This window comes from Pan troglodytes, chromosome 5, assembly GCF_028858775.2.
Source record: "Pan troglodytes isolate AG18354 chromosome 5, NHGRI_mPanTro3-v2.0_pri, whole genome shotgun sequence".
NCBI lineage: Eukaryota > Metazoa > Chordata > Mammalia > Primates > Hominidae > Pan > Pan troglodytes.
Genome location: NC_072403.2, coordinates 63,972,993 through 63,991,228, shown reverse-complemented (window position 1 = coordinate 63,991,228; position 18,236 = coordinate 63,972,993). Strand labels below are relative to the sequence as shown.

Here is an 18,236-nt window from a genome sequence, read left to right as displayed (position 1 = left end):
TCAAAGCTCTGAAGTAATCTCCTTTGACTCCATGTCTCACATCCAGGGAATGCTGATGCAACAAGTGGGCTCTCAAGGCCTTAGGCAATTCTACTCTTGTGTGTCTGCAAGATACAGCCCCTTTGATTGCTTTCATGGATTGGCATCGAGTGCCAACAGCTTTTCCAGGCAGCCAGGGCGAGCTATCGGTGAATTTATCATTCTGGGTTCTATAGGACTGTGGCCTTCTTCTCACAGCTCCACTAGGCAGTGCCCCAGTAGGAACTCTGTGTGAGGGCTCCAACCCCACATTTCTCCTGTGCACTGCCCTCACAGAGGTTTCCATGACAGCTCCATTCCTGCAGCACACTTCTCCCTGGATATCCAGGCACTTCCCTATATTATCTGAAATCTAGGTGGAGGTTCCTAAACCTCAATTCTTGTCTTCTGCACACCTGCAGGCCCAGCAGTATGTGGAAGCTGCCAAGGCTTGGGGCTTGCACCCTCTGAAGCAGTGGCCTGAGCCATGGCTGGAGCTGGAGCTGCTGGGACACAGGTCTTCACGTCCCAAGGCTGCACAGAGGACCGAGGACCTGGGCCCAACCCAAGAAACAATTTTTCCCTTCTAGGCCTTTAGGACTGTGATGGGAGGTGCTGCCGTGAAGGTCTCTGAAATGCCCTGGGGACTTTTTCCTCACTTTCTTGGAGATTAACATCAGGATCCTCTTGATTTATGCAAATTTATGCACCAGCCTGAATTTCTCCCCAGAAAATGGGTTTTTATTTTTTTAACCACATGGACAAGTTGCAAATTTTCCAAACTTTTAATGTCTTCTTTCCTTTTAAACATAAATTCCAATTTCAAACCATCTGTTTGTGAATGCATGTGACTGTACACTTTTAGAAACTGCCAGGTCAGGGCGTGGTGGTGCATGCCTGTAATCCCAGCTACTTGAGAGGCTGAGGCAGGAGAATCGCTTGAACCTGGGAGGTAGAGGTTGCAGTGAGCGAAAATCACACCACTGCACTCCAGTCTGGGTGACAGAGTGAGACTCCATCTCAAAAAAAAAAAAAAAAAAGGAAAAGAAAAAGAAACCACCCGGTCAAATCTTGAATGCCTTTCTGCTTACAAATTTCTTCTGCCAGATGCCCTAACTTATCTCTCTCAAGTACAAAATTTAACAGATCTCTAGGAGAGGGGCAAAATGTCACCAGTCTCTTTGCTAAAGCATAGAAAGAGTGACCTTTACTACAGTTCACAATAAGTTCCTCATCTCTATCTGGGACTACCTCAGCCGGGACTTTATTGTCCATATCACTATCAACATTTTGATCAAAACTATTCAACAAGTCTCTAGGAAGTTCCAAACTTTCCCATATCTTCCCGTCTTCTTCTGAGCCCTCCAAACTCTCCCAACTTCTGCCCGTTACCCAGTTCCAAAGTCACTTCCACATTTTCAGGTATCTTTGTGGCACTGCCACACTTTCCTGGTACCAGTTTTCTGTATTAGTCCATTTTCACATTGCTATGAAGAACTACCTGAGACTGGGTAACTTATAAAAGAAAGAAGTTTTAATTGACTCATAGTTCATGGCTGGAGAGGACTCAGGAAGGTTACAATCATGGCGGAAGGCAAAGAGAAAGCAAGGTACATAGTGACAGGAGAGAGCACAAAACGGGAAGTGCCACACACATTCAAATAGTCAGTTCCTTCTCATGTCACTTCGTTCTAACCTCTGTCATTTAATTGCTCTCTGAAACGGCAGAGAGAGGTTGTTTACTTTTAAGGATTCATGTGATTAAATTAGGCTCACCTGGATAATCCAGGATAATCTCTCTAGCTCAAACTCCTAACTTTAATCACATTTGCAAAGTCATTGTTCCCATGCAAAGTAATAGATTCACAGGTTCTGAGGATTAAAATACGAATATCTTGGAGGGGGGCATTATTCTGCCTATGCAGAACTTTAATTATACTTTCCCCATTTTCCTTCTTTCTTGACTGATTTTTGTCACGATTTGGAAAATTATAAATTTCCCAAGAAATGCCAGGAAGGAATTTCCATATGGAAACATGGCAATACAGCCTGGAAAGCACTATGGACAGTTGCATGGACCTCACAGTAAGGAAATCTAACATAGGCTTCAGGCTGGGGAAAGCTTTATAGACAATGGATGTCATAAATAGGTTTTTGAAGAATGTGTAGTAGTTATCTTTGTGAAAGTTAAGGGAAGAGAGGATTGGAGTCATTAATTCACAGGACTGTGATTAAACTGAGACATACAAATTTCATTTTTAGGGTGAAGTTAAAAATAGTTCAGTATGAGTTCAAATGTAGGAGGAGAGGGATATAAAATTTGAGAGTTAAGCATTGGACCTGTGTAAGTCTATTCTCATGCTGTTAATAAAGACATATCTGAGACTGGGTAACTTGAAAGAGGTTTAATTGACTCCCAGTTCAGGATGGCTAGGGAGGCCTCAGGAAAGTTAGAATCATGGCAGAAGGGGAAGCAACCATGCCCTTCTTCACATGGTGGCAGCAAGGAGAAGTGCCAAGCAAAAGGAGAAAAAGCCCCTTATAAAACCATCAGATTTAGTGAGAACTCATTATCATGAGAACAGCATGAGGGTAACTGACCCCCATGATGAAATTACCTCCCACAGGGTCCCTCCTGAGACATGGGGGTTGTCGGAACTACAGTTCAAGATGAGATTTGGGTGGGGACACAGCCAAACCGTATCAGACCAAACATGAAAGTCTAAGAAGCTTTGACTTTTAAGACAACATTAGGAAGTGCTTGAAGGGTTGTAAGCAGTGGCATCACAAAAAAAAAAAAAAAAAAAAGCTGTGTTTTTAAGATAACTTCAGAGGCTACAATACAGAGTATACATTTAAATACAATCAATAGATTAAAATGAAATAAACAGGGATATGGTTCGAGAACATGCATAGTAATCACAATGAGAAACATTACAGTGACTTCAACTAAGTAGAGCAAGAAAAACACTAATATACAGCTACTGCAAGTGCAAGTGAATGCAGTAAATTTGGAAAAGAGTGTGGCAGTATCTAGTTGAAGATACACTTTTCTTACCAGCAATTCTGTAATCACTTGACAGGTTCTTCTTGTCTGCCGCGCAGAAAAGCCAATGCATTGAGAACAGCAGGTTTTGCAGCAAAGAAAGAGTTTAATAATTGCAGGGCCAGCCAAGTGGAAGGATGAAAGATAATGCTCAAATCCACCTCCCTGAGAATTTGGAGGCCAGAGTTTTTCAAGGATAGTTTGGTGGACAGGGGGTAGGGACTGGGGAATGCTAATTTGTTGGGTAAGGGATGAAATCATAAAGGGTCAAAGCTGTCTTCTTGCACTGAGTCAGTTCCTGGATCAGGGGTTCATGAGACCAGCTGAGCCAGTTTTTTTTTTGTTTGTTTGCTTTTTGTTTTTTTGTTTTTTTGAGACGGAGTCTCACTCTGTCACCCAGGCAATGGTGTGATCTCGGCTCACTGCAACCTCCACCTCCTGGGTTCAAGCGATTCTCCTGCCTCAGCCTCCTGAGTAGCTGGGATTACGGACGCACACCACCATGCCTGGCTAATTTTTATGTTTTTAGTGGAGATGGGGTTTCCCCATGTTGGTCAGGCTGGCGGCTTTTTGTTTGTTTGTTTGTTTTTTAATGGGTTACCTGTCCAGGTGACATCAGCTGGTCCATGAAAATACAGGGTCTAAAAAATACATCAAGCACCAATCTTAGGCTTTACAGTAGTGATGTTATCTATAGGAGCAACTGAGGAGGCTACAATCTTGTGACTTCCAGCTACATTATTCCTGAACCATAATTTTAACCTTATGCCTAATTTGTTAGTTTTACAAAGGTAGTTTCAGTCCCTTAGCAGGGAGGGGTTACTTTTGGGAAGCAGCTATTATCATCTTTGTTTTAAAATTAAACTATGAATTCCTCCATAGTTAGCTTGGCCTATGCCCAGGAATGAACAAGGACAGTTTGTGAAGTTAGAAGCAAGATAGTCAGCTATGTTAGATTTTTCTCACTGTCATAATTTTTGCAAAGATGGTTTCAATTCCACTCATTTTTGCATAGAAAATGCATGCTTACGTGTACCAGGATACACATTCAGGAATGTTTAGAGTGGCATCATTTGTAATAACTGAAGGATAGATATAATGTAATAGCTATCAATGGCAATATGGTTATACAAACTGTGATGTGTTCATACGTGGAAGTCTGTATTGCAATGAACAGTATCAGGCAAGTGGTCATCCAACAACATAGATGGAATTTAAAAACATAATGAAAAGTTGATATCAAAGAAGCCAGATCTCATAATATCCTAAATGATTCCATGTGTATAAATATTGAAAACATACATGTATACATGCATGCATGTATACATACATACACTCAGAAGAGTTTGGAAAAGGAAGACTTGCTGAGTCTTCTGGCCTCCATCTTTCTCCCATGCTGGATGCTCCCTGCCCTCAAACATTGGACTCCAAGTTCTTCGGCTTTTGGACTCTTGACACCCGTGGTTTGCCAGGGGTTCTTGAGCCTTTGGCCACAGACTAAAGGCTGCACTGTCAGCTTCCCTACTTTTGAGGTTTTGGGACTCGGACTGGCTTCCCTGCTCTTCAGCTTGCAGACAGCCTATTGTGGGACTTCAACTTCCGATTGTGTGAGTCAATACTTCTTAATGAGCTCTGCTTCATATACACATCTATCCTGTTAGTTCTGTCCTTCAAGAGAACCCTGACTAATACAGATCTAGGTGTACATACAAACAGATTTTGTGTACATACATACATATATACACACATACATGTATACAACATACATACATCCCTACACATGCCTGTGTGCACACATACATGTACACGTGCATGCAAGAATACACGTGTCCATACATACGTGTGCACATCCACACACATGCCTACACGCATGTGTGCACACATGTGCACACACATGTATGCAAATACATGCATGCACACACATAAATAACGTGTGCATACATGCATGTACATACATGCACACACGTGCACATACATATGTGCATACACACAATGCATGTACAATATATACATACATGTAGGCACACATGAGCACAATGTATACATGTACACATGCATACATGTGCATACACATGCACACAAACGTACATGTGTATACACATGTGTATACACACATGCATACACACATGTACACGTGTAAACACGTGTATACACATGCATACACACATGTACACGTGTAAACAAATGCATGCAAACATGCATGTGCACATTTATGCATACACGAATACCTACACACAAACATACAAACATTCTGTGTACACACATACATGGATACACATGCATGCATGCACACACACACACGCATCCATGCCTGCAGGCATGCATGTGCAGACATATGTGTACACAAATGCATACCCGCAGATGCATGTACACCTGGGTACACACACATACATATAGTTATACACATATGTAGATGCATGTGCACACAGGTGTACATACATGTATACATACACGTGTGTATTCACATGTACATGCATGTATGTACGTATGCCTGTGCAGATACACGTGTACAAACACACACATGTACACATGTATAGTGCACATATGCATGCACGTGTACACACATTTAGGCATACACATGCATATGTAGATGCATGTGTACATGCATGTATACATCTACACATGCACAGACATACATGTACACATGCATACTGTGTACATAATACATGTATACAGATACATGTGTGCATGCACGTGTACACACATGCATGCATACACACATGCATTTGTAGATATATGTGTAGGTGTGTACACACAACATACACATATGCATCCACACATACACATATACACATGAGGTGGCACGTTCAGCTTTCAAGAGGACAATCAGGGACTTTGTCACCTTGACAACTTTAGCCTTGCCTTCTAGTCATCTTGCCGGAACACTTGTGCCCGTGTTTTTCTAGCACTGTCATAAGAATACTTTTACCTATCAAGGCAACTGGGGGTTAGGAGAGCTTTTTGCACAGAAGGCTACTTGGCTTTGTTTGAAAACTGATGATACATGAGGATTGGGGTGGTGAATCACTCACATGTTTCTTCATATGAAAAATGAGGACTGTGGGATTCTCTGGCTGGATCTCAGCACCTAGAAATGGATCTGGGCAATAGGAACTGCTCAGTATTAGCTACCGCTTTGGTTGCCTTCTCCTTGCGGAAAGCTGGCCTCTCACACTGAATTTGTATCATAGGCACTCATGAGGGTCTTGACTGTATCAATATCTGATGAGAGATTTTAGTGCAGTTCTGTTATCGTGGCTGATTTGCTCATTTGGTAGCTAGCATCCAGCTTCTTGTGAACATTAAAATAAAATAAAATAGATTATGGAGGAATAGAATACAGATACGTAGTAAGGGATTATTTTCCAGACAAAATGGATTTGGATAAAAGAATCTAATTAAGAACTTGTGCATGATTCTTTTAAAATTCTTTTGAATCCATTTTTTTTTTTTTTTTTGGCCTGTTTTCAAGTCTCCGATTTTTGTCACCCTTCTCACACCAGGTCAGAGAGATAGCTAATGGTCAGAAGGAATCTTCCAGCAATGACCATAGCGCTTTCTCCTGCCTGCAGATGCCTCTTTTTATTCAGCCTTTATGGGAAGTAGCAGCACCATCCAGTTCTCAGAGAGCAAGCTCTGGAGTAACTGAGCTAACCCCAGTTACCCCAGTGGATTTACAGATTGAGGTTAGAACCCAGCAGGGTTCTCTTCCTGGAAAGAATAGCCTTCCCTCTAAGGTTTCAAATAGACCCTGGGTGAGGAAAGAGCCCTAAACAGCTTGAAAAATTGAATGCTCTTTGAGCAAAGCAGGAAGCCGTCCTATGGAAGAGCATCATTTGAGCATAAATCAGGTTATCAAGACAAACAGAGTGTTCAGGAGGTCAAGATGGTTAAGCAGAGACCCTGACCAGAATGTCCGTGGCGGAGAGAAACAATCTTGTTGGGAAAAGGATGACAATAATTGGGGACTTAGAATAAAGGCTAAAAATGATTCAAAGAGAATGCAAAAAGAATCAGGCACAAATCGTTTACTATACTCTGTTATGCAAATCTCACCTTACTATGTGTTTGTATTCTATTCCTCCACAATCTTTATTTTATTTTAATGTTCAAAGAGACTTGTAGGTGCCAATTAAATGAACAAAACAGCCAGAGACAACAGAACTGCCCTAAAAAAAGTCCCGCATCAGCTCTTGAGAGCAGGTTCCTTAAAGGTGAACAATATTCCACATACAAGGACTTTTTCAGCACCATGCATTAGAAATGGAAGTGAATGTTTATTATTTTTTGTATAAGTTGGTTGATATGGCTTTTCAGCTTCCCTCAGTATCATTATCCAAATTTTGTAGATGACACTAAAGCTCAGAGGAGTTAAACCATTTTCCTTAAATCACATAGCTTTAAATAGGAAAACCAGATATGAAAAGCAGATTTTTTTTCTAAATTAAAAAACCAAAAACAAAAACACGTGAGCTCTTGCTTTACCCTAGCACATAGTCTTGCCATCTGTTTTCTCCACACCAGGTCATTCCTGTAACATTCATTCACATAACAAATACAAATAAATGAGTGGATTCATTCATCAGATATTAATTCAGAATCCCTTTTGTGTCTACCACAAATCTGGACCATCTCACAACCCCCAGAGAGTCTCAGCTACAAGGAACAAGTGATAATGCCATCCCACTTTTATAAACACACACACACACACACACACATGCAACACACACACAATCATTTAATCATTTTTAATTATTTAATTATTTTTTAAAAATCAGTGACACTTTAGCTGGGCAGGTCTAGATAGGTCTTCTTTGCTGGGACGTGTCTTTTTCTGTCCCGGAATACCCTAAACTTCACATTTTGGCAGCGTGAGTTTTCCCTTTGTGACTTTCTCCTTCTTCCCTTTTTTCCTCCTTCTTTGCAGAGAATGAGTAGCCACTGCGCCTTGCCCTGCACCATCAATGAGAAGATCTGCTCTTAGTAGAGCCCTGCTTTCCCGCTGAAGGCCCTGAAATCACCTGTGTTCCAGGCCACCCACTAAGGATAAACAAAGCTTCCCTGATATGGGGAATTAGCTCAAGTGGTAGAGCGCTTGCTTAGCATGCAAGAGGTAGTGGGATCAATGCCCACATTCTCCAAGCTTTATTATTTAGGTACCCAAACCCGAGTCAGTGTCTGAGAGCAAGACACTGCTCTCGGTGTCTTTGGTTCAAGACATAGGAGCAGCAACAATACAGGACTGGTGACAGCTTCCTGCTGGCATTCAGTATAGTGTAGATCTACTGTGTAATTAATTTTCTGTTTCTTCGAGGAGCTGTGAAACCAAGGGACATATAAAACTGCTCTTTTCTCCCTGTTTCTGCCTGCAGCTTGGTCCTAAATGTGAGACAATTGTGAAAAGTGGAGGACAGAGCCACCTGGTTAAATACAGCCCCGGCTTTCTGGTGAGAGGACTGAAACCAAGATGTGTCAAGTAACTAGAATGTGCCTGGACAGATACTGTAGAAAGCAAACCCATAAAGTTGTTCATGAGCTTGTGGACGCACCTGCCAGCTGTGAATAAGTGGCTCTAATCCCGAACAACTTACCTACAAAGAGCCTGAGAGCTGAACTGTGCAATGGCCCACTTTCCAGTCCTCACTGACCACTGGGTTGCACACACTTTGGAGATCTCTGAACAGCAGTGTCAAGCCTTTCAAATAGAGTTATCTTTGAAACGACAACACATGGAAGTCTGGTTGGTACTTGGAGCTTAAATACAAGGCAATTGTGTGCCTGCAAAAACAAAAATAGCAATATTATCCTTAAGATTTCAACAAGACACAGTGTCTCATCACATAATCCAAAGAAGTCCAGGTTACAAGTCCCAAAATATTCAGCATTATGAAAAAACAGGGAGATCTTAATTCACATGGCAAAGAGAATCCTCGAATAACAATATTGAGAGGACACAGATGTCAAAATCATCTGACACATACATTAAAGCAGATATTATAACAATGCTCCTAGAATCAGGGATAACATTCGTGAAGTGAATGGAAAGTTGGAAAGTCTCACCAAATATTTTGAATATATAAACACCAATTTAAACTTAAGAATTAAAAAAATGTATTAACCAAAACTCTTAGGGGAAATAAAAAGCTTAATTGGAGGATCTCCATAATAGAATGCAGAAGACTAAGGAAAAAGTCAATGAACTTGAAAACAGAACACGAATACCTACGTAATCTGAACTATAGAGAGAAAGGAGGATTTTATTGACTCTGAACAGAGGCTCAGGGACAAATAAAAAATAACAAATCCAACATTCACATTATTGTAATCTGGAAAGAAGAGGACAAAGTGGTCTTTGTGGGATAAAACTTTGAACAATTAATAGCTGAAAATGGTTCAAATTTGTCAAAAGATATAAACCAGATTTTTAAAGTTCAGTAAATGTCAATCAGGATAAACCCAAAGAAACCCATAGCAAGGCATATCATAATCAAACTGCTGAAAACTAAGAAAATACAAAACAATTTTGAAAGCAGCCAAAGGGAAATGAAAGAGAAACTACCATATGAATGATTGTAGATTTCACATCAGGAACCATAGGGGCCAGAAAAAAATGTCATAACATTCGGTAACAAAAGAAAAAGACATATCGACCCAGAATGCTATGTGGAACAAAAGTATCTTCCAGACATAAAGGCAAATAAATGCATTCTCAGTGGAAGGTAAGTAAATACATTCTCATTCTTAGGAAGACTGCTGGAAAAGAATTAGCAAAGATTTGAGATAAGAAAAATGATACCAGAAGGAAACTTAGAACATCATCAGTGAAGGAACAAAAGCAGAAATAGAAAATGTCTGGGTAGACATAACAGACTATTATTCTTCCCTTGAGTTCCTTAAGGTATGTTTGATGATTGAAAGCAAAAATTGTAACTTTATCAGAAGCAGTTGTCATTGTATCTAGATGTACTACATACATAAGATAAAAGGGTAAGTGTAATGGGACTAACTCTTGATGAAGTTTCTTTATTCAACTTGAATGGTAAAATATTGATTCTAAGTATACTGTGAAAGGTTATATATGTATATGGTAAACCCTAGACCACCTACTAACAAGATTTAAATAAACCAAAACAAGATAGAAAGAGGAACATAGATGAATTAAAACAAAGGGAAACAAGGTTAATACATTATTAAATAATAGACCTATCTAAAAACTTATCTATAATGACATTACATGTAAATAATCTAAACGCATTAATTAAAAACTAGAGATCATCAGAATGTGTTAAAAATAAATATGCTGACTAAAGAAAGCCACCTGCTATACACTTATATATAAGAATAAAAGTTATAGAGCAGATTGAAAGAAAAGAGTGGGAAAAGATACCTCATGCAAGCACTAATCAAACACAGCTGTGGTGTATATACAAAAAAATCAGACAAAGTAGATTTGAAAGCAGAGAAACTTTTCAGGAATAATGAGGGCTGCTAAATAATTATGATTGTCAATTTTCCAGGGGAATATTGTCCCAAGTGTATATGAGAACACAGAGCTTCAAAACTCATAAACAAAATTGGATACGCAAGGTAAAACCAGAAAAATCCAATTATAGTTGCCGACACTAACACTCCTCTCTCAGTAATTGGTAGACTTAGTAGAAAACAAATCAGCAAACATATTGGAGAATTAAACCATACCATCCAGTAATGGACCTATTAACTTCATAATGCAAAATAAAAATTTAGGTAGAAGGCAAAGACAAAAGTTAAAAGAAAAGTAAAGATCATGTTATAACCAGGAAATTAAGAGTAGTCCAGCATATAGAAGAGTGCTGTTATTGGAAGAGTTATTTAGTTATTTTGAGACATTTTTTGAAAGAGTTCTTTAGCTGGAAATGACAGAAAGACTGAAAATGGTGAATCAGGAGGTGGATCTTCCCTTGTCCATATTTATTTTGTCTTTTTTTGAGGTCTACGGTGTCTATACTTCCTCTGAATTACCTACAGTGTCTGGCACAGAGCACCTCCCCAATGAATATGTATTAAATGAGTAGAAAGTAACTTATAGATTCAAAAGAATTGGGCAAGAATAATGTTCATTATTTGACAAATCCTTGAATGTAGTGTTTGAAGGAAGATAATAAGTCAAAGTTGACTTGAAAGGTAAGCCCAAGTCCAGACTCTTTTCTGTAATCCCAGCACTTTGAGAGGCTGAGATGGGCAGATCCCATGACACTAGGAGTTTGAGACCAGCCTGGACAACACAGTGAAACCCTGTCTCTACAAAAAATACAAAAATTAGCCAGGTGTGGTGGTATGCATCTGTAGTTCCAGCTACTCAGGAGGCTGAGGTGGGAGGATCGCTTGAATCCAGGAGGCGGAGGTTGCAGTGAACAGAGATCGCACCGGTGCCTGGACAACAAAGTGAGACCCTGTCATAAAATAAAATAAAATAAAATAAAATAAAATAAAATAAAATAAAATAGTTAAACCCAGGCCGGGAGGGGTAGCTCACACATGTAATCACAGCACTTTGGGAGGCTGAGGTGGGCAGATCACCTGAGGTCAGGAGTTTGAGACCAGCCTGGCCAACATGGTGAAACCCCGTCTCTACTAAAAATACAAAAATTAGCTGGGCGTGGTTGCAAGCACCTGTAGTCCCAGCTACTCAGGAGGCTGAGACAGGAGAATTACTTGAACCCGGGAGACAGAGGTTGCCGTGAGCCAAGATCTCACCAGTGCAGTACAGCGTGGGTGACAGAGCGACACTCTGTCAAAAAAAAAAAAAAAGTCCAAAAAGTAAGTAAAGAGGAGGTTTGGAATTAGATATTTGGTGTATGAATGAATGGGCTAAAGTGCAAAAGAACAGGCAGAATAACTGAGCTGGTACAGAGGAAAAAAATCACACTTAAAATCTAAAAATATCTGCTTCTCAATTTGGGCTTTCCCACTTAGCAGCTTTGGCACCTTAGAAAGAACACTTAACTTACCTGAGCTTCTATTACTTCTAAAAAGTGCATAAAGTGCAGGCTAAGACATAGTTTTTTTGGCAAAATTCAGTCAGACTACATCAAGTAAACTCCCTAAGTCTCCTAGTATAATTCATGGCACAAAAACTGGGGAAAAAACAGGGAGGATATGATTATAAGTTCAGTTTGTGTTTTTTGTTGAATGAATGTCTCCAGTCATAGAGATGCAAGTGTAGATGCACAGTAAGAGTAGTATGAACAGGAGACACCTTGGAAGGCTATTTCTTCATTCAGTTGGTCATTCAATGAACTATCATGACTTGAGCACTACCTCTGTTTCTTATCAACAAAGGAGACTACGGAAAAGAAGAGTGACTAAGATCTCTGAAGAAGGGAAAAGCTAGATGACTGGGCCACAAGAGGAAAAAAAGCAGCAAGACAGGTACAATTGTTTCTGGTCCCTCAAGCCAGAAGGTGCTATCATTATGTGAATACTGGAAACGGGTGGACTCCACCTGTCCTGAGTGGGGAATTCTTCCAGTGCAGCACTGGCTGATAAGGAGTGATTTCCAAGTAGCATTGATTGTGTTCTTTAAAAGCTAGGAATTGATAAAGCAGCAGTGTGTGGGAAATGAGATTTAATAATCTGGATCTCAGCTCTTAGGAACAGTTGCTCTCTTAGAGCAGCAGGCCGCCTGTCAATCTCATATTCTGAAGGTCCTGAGTTTGAACATCAGACAAGGTACAGCTTTTGCCGCTCTTTCCGTTAAGGGAAATGAAATAGGTGTGATAAATAATGGAACACAAATGCTATGACATAATGATTTCAAGACAGTCCAAATATTAGCTTAAAATTTAAAAATGAGCTTTCCTTTCTTTCTTTCTTTCTTTCTTCCTTCCTTTCTTCTTTCTTTCTTTCTTTCTTTTTCTCTTTTTCCTTCTTTTGGCTTCTTAGTGGTTTGAATACAAGGCGTGGTGAAGAGATATAAATTACACAAGAAACTACAAGCTATGTCATATGTCTACCTCTCTAGCTGACAAGGGAAGCAGGGGAAATTTCTCTTCCAATTGTCTGCTCTGAAGGTCATCCAAACATAATTATCAGGTGGGGTGGGTGAACTCTTTTATTCTTTTAATCATCCAACATATATTTCTCAAGCGCATACCTTGTTAAGAGACGGTTTTGGGTACAGTAATTCACAGTGAATAAAACACAGATGTTCTCACCTTTGTGATACTACGTCATAGTTGCAAGGAGTGGGGAGAAACAGACAGGAAGCAAAGAAGAAAAATAAACAAGAAGTCATGTGATGATATCTACTGGGAGGGACTCATTAGGCAGTAAAGGACTCGGCAGTGTGGAGGTGACACATTCAGTTTTCAGTAGAAGAGTCAGGGAAGTTGTCACCTTGAAGCTATCATTTAGCTTCCCTTTCTTTCAATCTTCTTTCTTTACATGGGAAATAAGGATTGTGGGATATTTTTGGGTGGATCACAGCACCTAGAGATGGATCTGATCAATAAGAACTGCTCAGTAAGCATTAGCTACTCCTTCGGTTGCCTTCCCCCTGTGGAGTGCTGGCCTCTTGGATTGAGCTTGCATCATAGGTGTTCAGTAGGAGCTTGCTTAGTGGATTTATAGGTTGAGGTTAGAACCCACTGGAATTCTCTTCCTGGAAAGAACAGGCTTCTCTTTAAGGTTTCATACAGACCCTGGTTGAGGAAAGAGCCCTAAATTGCTTGAAAAATTGAATGCTCTATGGGCAAAGCAAGAAGCCCTCCTATGGAAGGGCATCATTTGGGCATATATCAGGGTCTCAGTAAAAACATGAGTGCTCAGGAAGTCAAGATGGTTAAGCAGAGAATCTGACCAGAATGTTCATGGTGCAAAGAAATAATCTTGTTGGGGGTAGGATTACAACAACTGGGGAATTAGAATACAGGCTAAATGAGATTCAAAAATAATACAGCAAGAATCAGGCACAAATCCTTTACTACTACATTCTTTTGTACAAATCCATTTTGCCTAGAAAATCGTACCTTACTATACATCCCTATTGTGTTTCTCCACCATCTATTTTACTTTTTAAACTTTATTTCATTTTTGTCATCACAGAAGCTTGTTGCTACAAAATAAATGAGCAAATCAGCCAATGGCAACAAAACTGCACTGATCTCTCTCCTTAGACCTTCAGAACATCTTCCTTAAAGGTGAACAATACTCCACGTTCAAGGACTTTTTCAGCACTATGTGCTAGAAACTATACTGACTGTTTATTAACTTTTATGTAAGTTGGTCGATATAGTTTCTCAGCTTCCCCAAGTATTATTACCACAGTATTATAGATGACACTGAAGCTCAGAGCAGTTAAACCATTTTCCTCAGATCACATAACTTTAAAGAGGGAAACCAGATATGGGAAGCAGATTTCTTTCTAAATGAAAAAATCATGAGCTCTTGCTTTCACTTAGCACATAGTCTCATCATCTGTTTTCTTCACAGCAGCTCACGAATGTAACATTCATTCATTTACCAAATACAGATAAATGAGTGGATTTATTCTTGCATTCATCAGATACTAATTCAAAATCGCTTCTGTGTCTGCTACACTGTGCTCAAGACTTCCCAGTGCCTTTGTCTCCTCTCCCTCAAATTTCTCCACCCAATGTCTTGACAAATACTGTAGATTCTTCCTGCATAACCTCTCCAGAATCTTTTCCTTCTGTTATCCATGCTACAGTGTTTATGGAGGATGTTTTCTTCACCTATGAAGTGCGATGGGGGCTGAAGCTGCAGAAAGACTCATGCTGTTCACCTCAGGAGCTGACACAGTAAATGTGGATAAACCTCAATCCTTTAATATCTTTATGACTTCTTTCCCAGTTACCCCAGCGAATTTACAGATTGAGGTTAAAACCACAACAGGATTATCTTCCTGGAAAGAATAGGCTTCCCTTTAAGGTTTCACATAGATACTGGGTGAGGAAAGAGCCCTAAATTGCTTGAAAAATTGAATGCTCTTTGGGCAAAGCAGGAAGCCTTGCTATGGAAGAGCATCATTTGAACATAAATCAGAGTCTCAGTACAAACAGAGTGCTCAGGACATCAAGATGGTTAACCAGAGAGCCTGGCCAGAATATCTGCAGTGGAGAGAAACGATCTTGTTGGGAGAAGGATGACAATAATTAGGGACTTAGAATAAAGGCTAAAAATGATTCAAAGCGAATGCAAAAAGAATCAGGCACACATCCTTTACTATACTCTGTTGTGCAAATCTCACCTTACTGTGTGTTTGTATTCTATTCCTCCACAATCTTTATTTTATTTTATTTTTATGTTCACAGAGATTTGTTGGTGCCAACTAAATGAGCCCAACAGCCAGTGACAACAGAACTGCACTAAAAAAAGTCCCTCATCAGCTCTTGAGAGCAGGCTCCTTAAAGGTGAACAATATTCCACATACAAGGACTTTTTCAGCACCATGCATTAGAAATGGAAGTGAATGTTTATTATTTTTTGTATAAGTTGGTTGATACGGCTTTTCAGCTTCCCTCAGTATCATTATCCAAATTTTGTAGATGACACTAAAGCTCAGAGGAGTTAAACCATTTTCCTCAAATCACATAGCTTTAAATAGGAAAACCAGATATGAAAAGCAGATTTTTTTCTAAATTAAAAAAAAACAAAAACTTGAGCTCTTGCTTTACCCTAGCACATAGTCTCACCATCTGTTTTCTCCATGCCAGGTCATTCCTGTAACATTCATTCACATAACAAATACAAATAAATGAGTGGATTGATTCATCAGCTATTAATTCAGAATCTCTTTTGTGTCTACCACACTAGGCTCAAGACTTCCCCGTGTCTTTGTCTCCTCTCCCTCAAATCTCTCCACCCAATGTCTTGACAAATACTGTAGATCCTTCCTGCACAACATCACCAGAATGTTTTTCTTTCTTTTCATTCACCTCTGTCATCATCCATGCTGTGGTGTTTATGGAGGATGTATTCTGCAGCAGGAAGTGTGATGGGCACTGACGCTGCAGAAAGACTCCTGCTGTCCACCTCGGGAGCTGACACGATAAATGCGGGTAAACCTCAATCCTTTAATATCTTCATGACTTCTTTCTCTTTCTCTTCAATTTCTATTTTCTCATGTTCAAGCTCTGACATTCAAAACTAAACACCTTTCTCTAACATGTTGCTTTAATTATTTAAGCATTCTGCCTGGGATTTTTTCAATTACTCTTGGGAGTTTTCATAAAACTCTCCCAACATATCTCCAAGTGGCCAGGCTTTTCAATTACTGCTTCCCTCCATGTGTATTTCACACACACACACACACACACACACACAGCACTTAAATTGAACAGGTTTATTTCTTCACACAGGAATTCCTACAAACAGCCCGTTTTCTCCACCATATGTGCACTCCTTCTCTGCATAGCTGGATTTTGATTCTTACACTCTAATATTTTACATATTCTTACACTCTGATATGATCTTGTCTCTTATTCTTTATGGCTCTGCTCTGTAATTTTGTTGTTGTTGTTCTGAGATATAGTTGGACATGTAACTTGTACATGACACACCTTAGCAAGGAGGCAGCCTATATCTCAGATGCAAGTGAAAGAAGCACTCTCCAGGGGTTTCCTAAGGTAGTGGTCAGCACGCTGGCTTCATTCCTGAAAGGGCCTAGTTATGAAAACAACAGGAGCTTTTTGCCTTCCAGAAATCTGTACCATCTCAAAATCCCCAGAGTCTCAGCTACAAGGAACAAGTGATAATACTATCTCACTTTTATAAACACACACACACAACACACACACACAAAATCATTTAATCATTTTTAATTATTTAATCATTTTTTAAAAATCAGTGACACTTTAGATGGGCAGGTCTAGGCAGGGCCTCCTTTCCTGGAATGTGCCTTTTTCTGTCCCGGAATACCCTAAACTTGACATTTTGGCAGTGTGAGTTTTCCCTTTTTGACTTTCTCCTTGTTCCCTTTCCTCTTCCTTCTTTGCAGAGAATGAGTAGCCACTGCACCTTGCCCTGGGCCATCAGTGAGAAGATCTGCTCTTAGTAGAGCCCTGCTTTCCCGCTGAAGGCCCTGAAATCCCCTGTGTTCCAGGCCACCCACTAAGGATCAATAAAGCTCCCCTGATGTGGGGGAATCAGCTCAAGTGGTAGAGCGCTTGCTTAGCATGCAAGAGGTAGTGGGATCGATGCCCACATTCTCCAAACTTTATTATTTAGACCCTGGGTCTCCAAACACTCAGGTCTCCAAACCCAAGTCAGAGAACAAGATGCTGCTTTGGTTCAAGACGTAGGAGCAGCAACAATACAGGGCTGGTGACGGCTCCCTCCTGGCATTCAGTATAGTGTAGATCTACCGTGTAATTAATTTTCTGCTTCTTTGAGGAGCTGTGAAACCAAGGGACATAAACAATTGCTCTTTTCTCCCTGTTTCTGCCTGTAGCTTGAATGTGAGGCAACTGTGAAAAGTGCAGGGCAGAGCCACCTGGGTAATACAGCCCTGGCTTTCTGGTGAGAGGACTGAAACCAGGATGTGTCAAGTAACTAGAATGTGCCTGGACAGATACTGTAGAAAGCAAACACATAAAGTTGTTCATGAGCTTGTGGACGCACCTGCCAGCTGTGAATAAGTAGCCCTAATTCCAAACAACTTACCTAAAAAGAGCCTGAGGACTGAACTGAACAATGGTCCACTTTCCAGTCCTCACTGACCACTGGTTGCACACACTCCAGAGATCTCTCAACCGCAGTGTCAAGGCTTTCAAATAGAGTTATCTGTGAAACAACAACACATGGAAGTCTGTTTGGTACTTGGAGCTTAAATACAAGGCAATTGTGTGCCTGCAAAAACAAAAATATCAATATTATCCTTAAGATTTCAACAAGACACAGTGTCTCATCACATAATCCAAAGAAGTCCAGGTTACAAGCCCCAAAATATTCAGCATTATGAAAAACCAGGGAGATCTTAATTCACATGGCAAAGAGAATCCTTGAATAACAATATTGAGAGGACACATATGTCAAAATCATCTGACACACACATTAAAGCAGTTATTATAACAATGCTCCTAGAATTACGGGATAGCATTCATGAAGTGAATGGAAAGTTGGAAAGTCTCACCAAATATTTGGAATATGTAAACACCAATTTAAACTTAAG

General features: G+C 40.0%; 1 non-coding gene and 1 pseudogene across 1 annotated transcript; both read left to right on the top strand.

Moving 5' to 3' along the window:
- Positions 1-18,236, top strand: part of LOC735678 (beta-glucuronidase-like) — a 469,528-nt pseudogene that overhangs the window by 81,325 nt on the left and 369,967 nt on the right.
- TRNAA-AGC (transfer RNA alanine (anticodon AGC)) lies at positions 8,133-8,205 on the top strand. The gene has a single exon. It is a non-coding gene; the product is annotated as a tRNA-Ala (tRNA).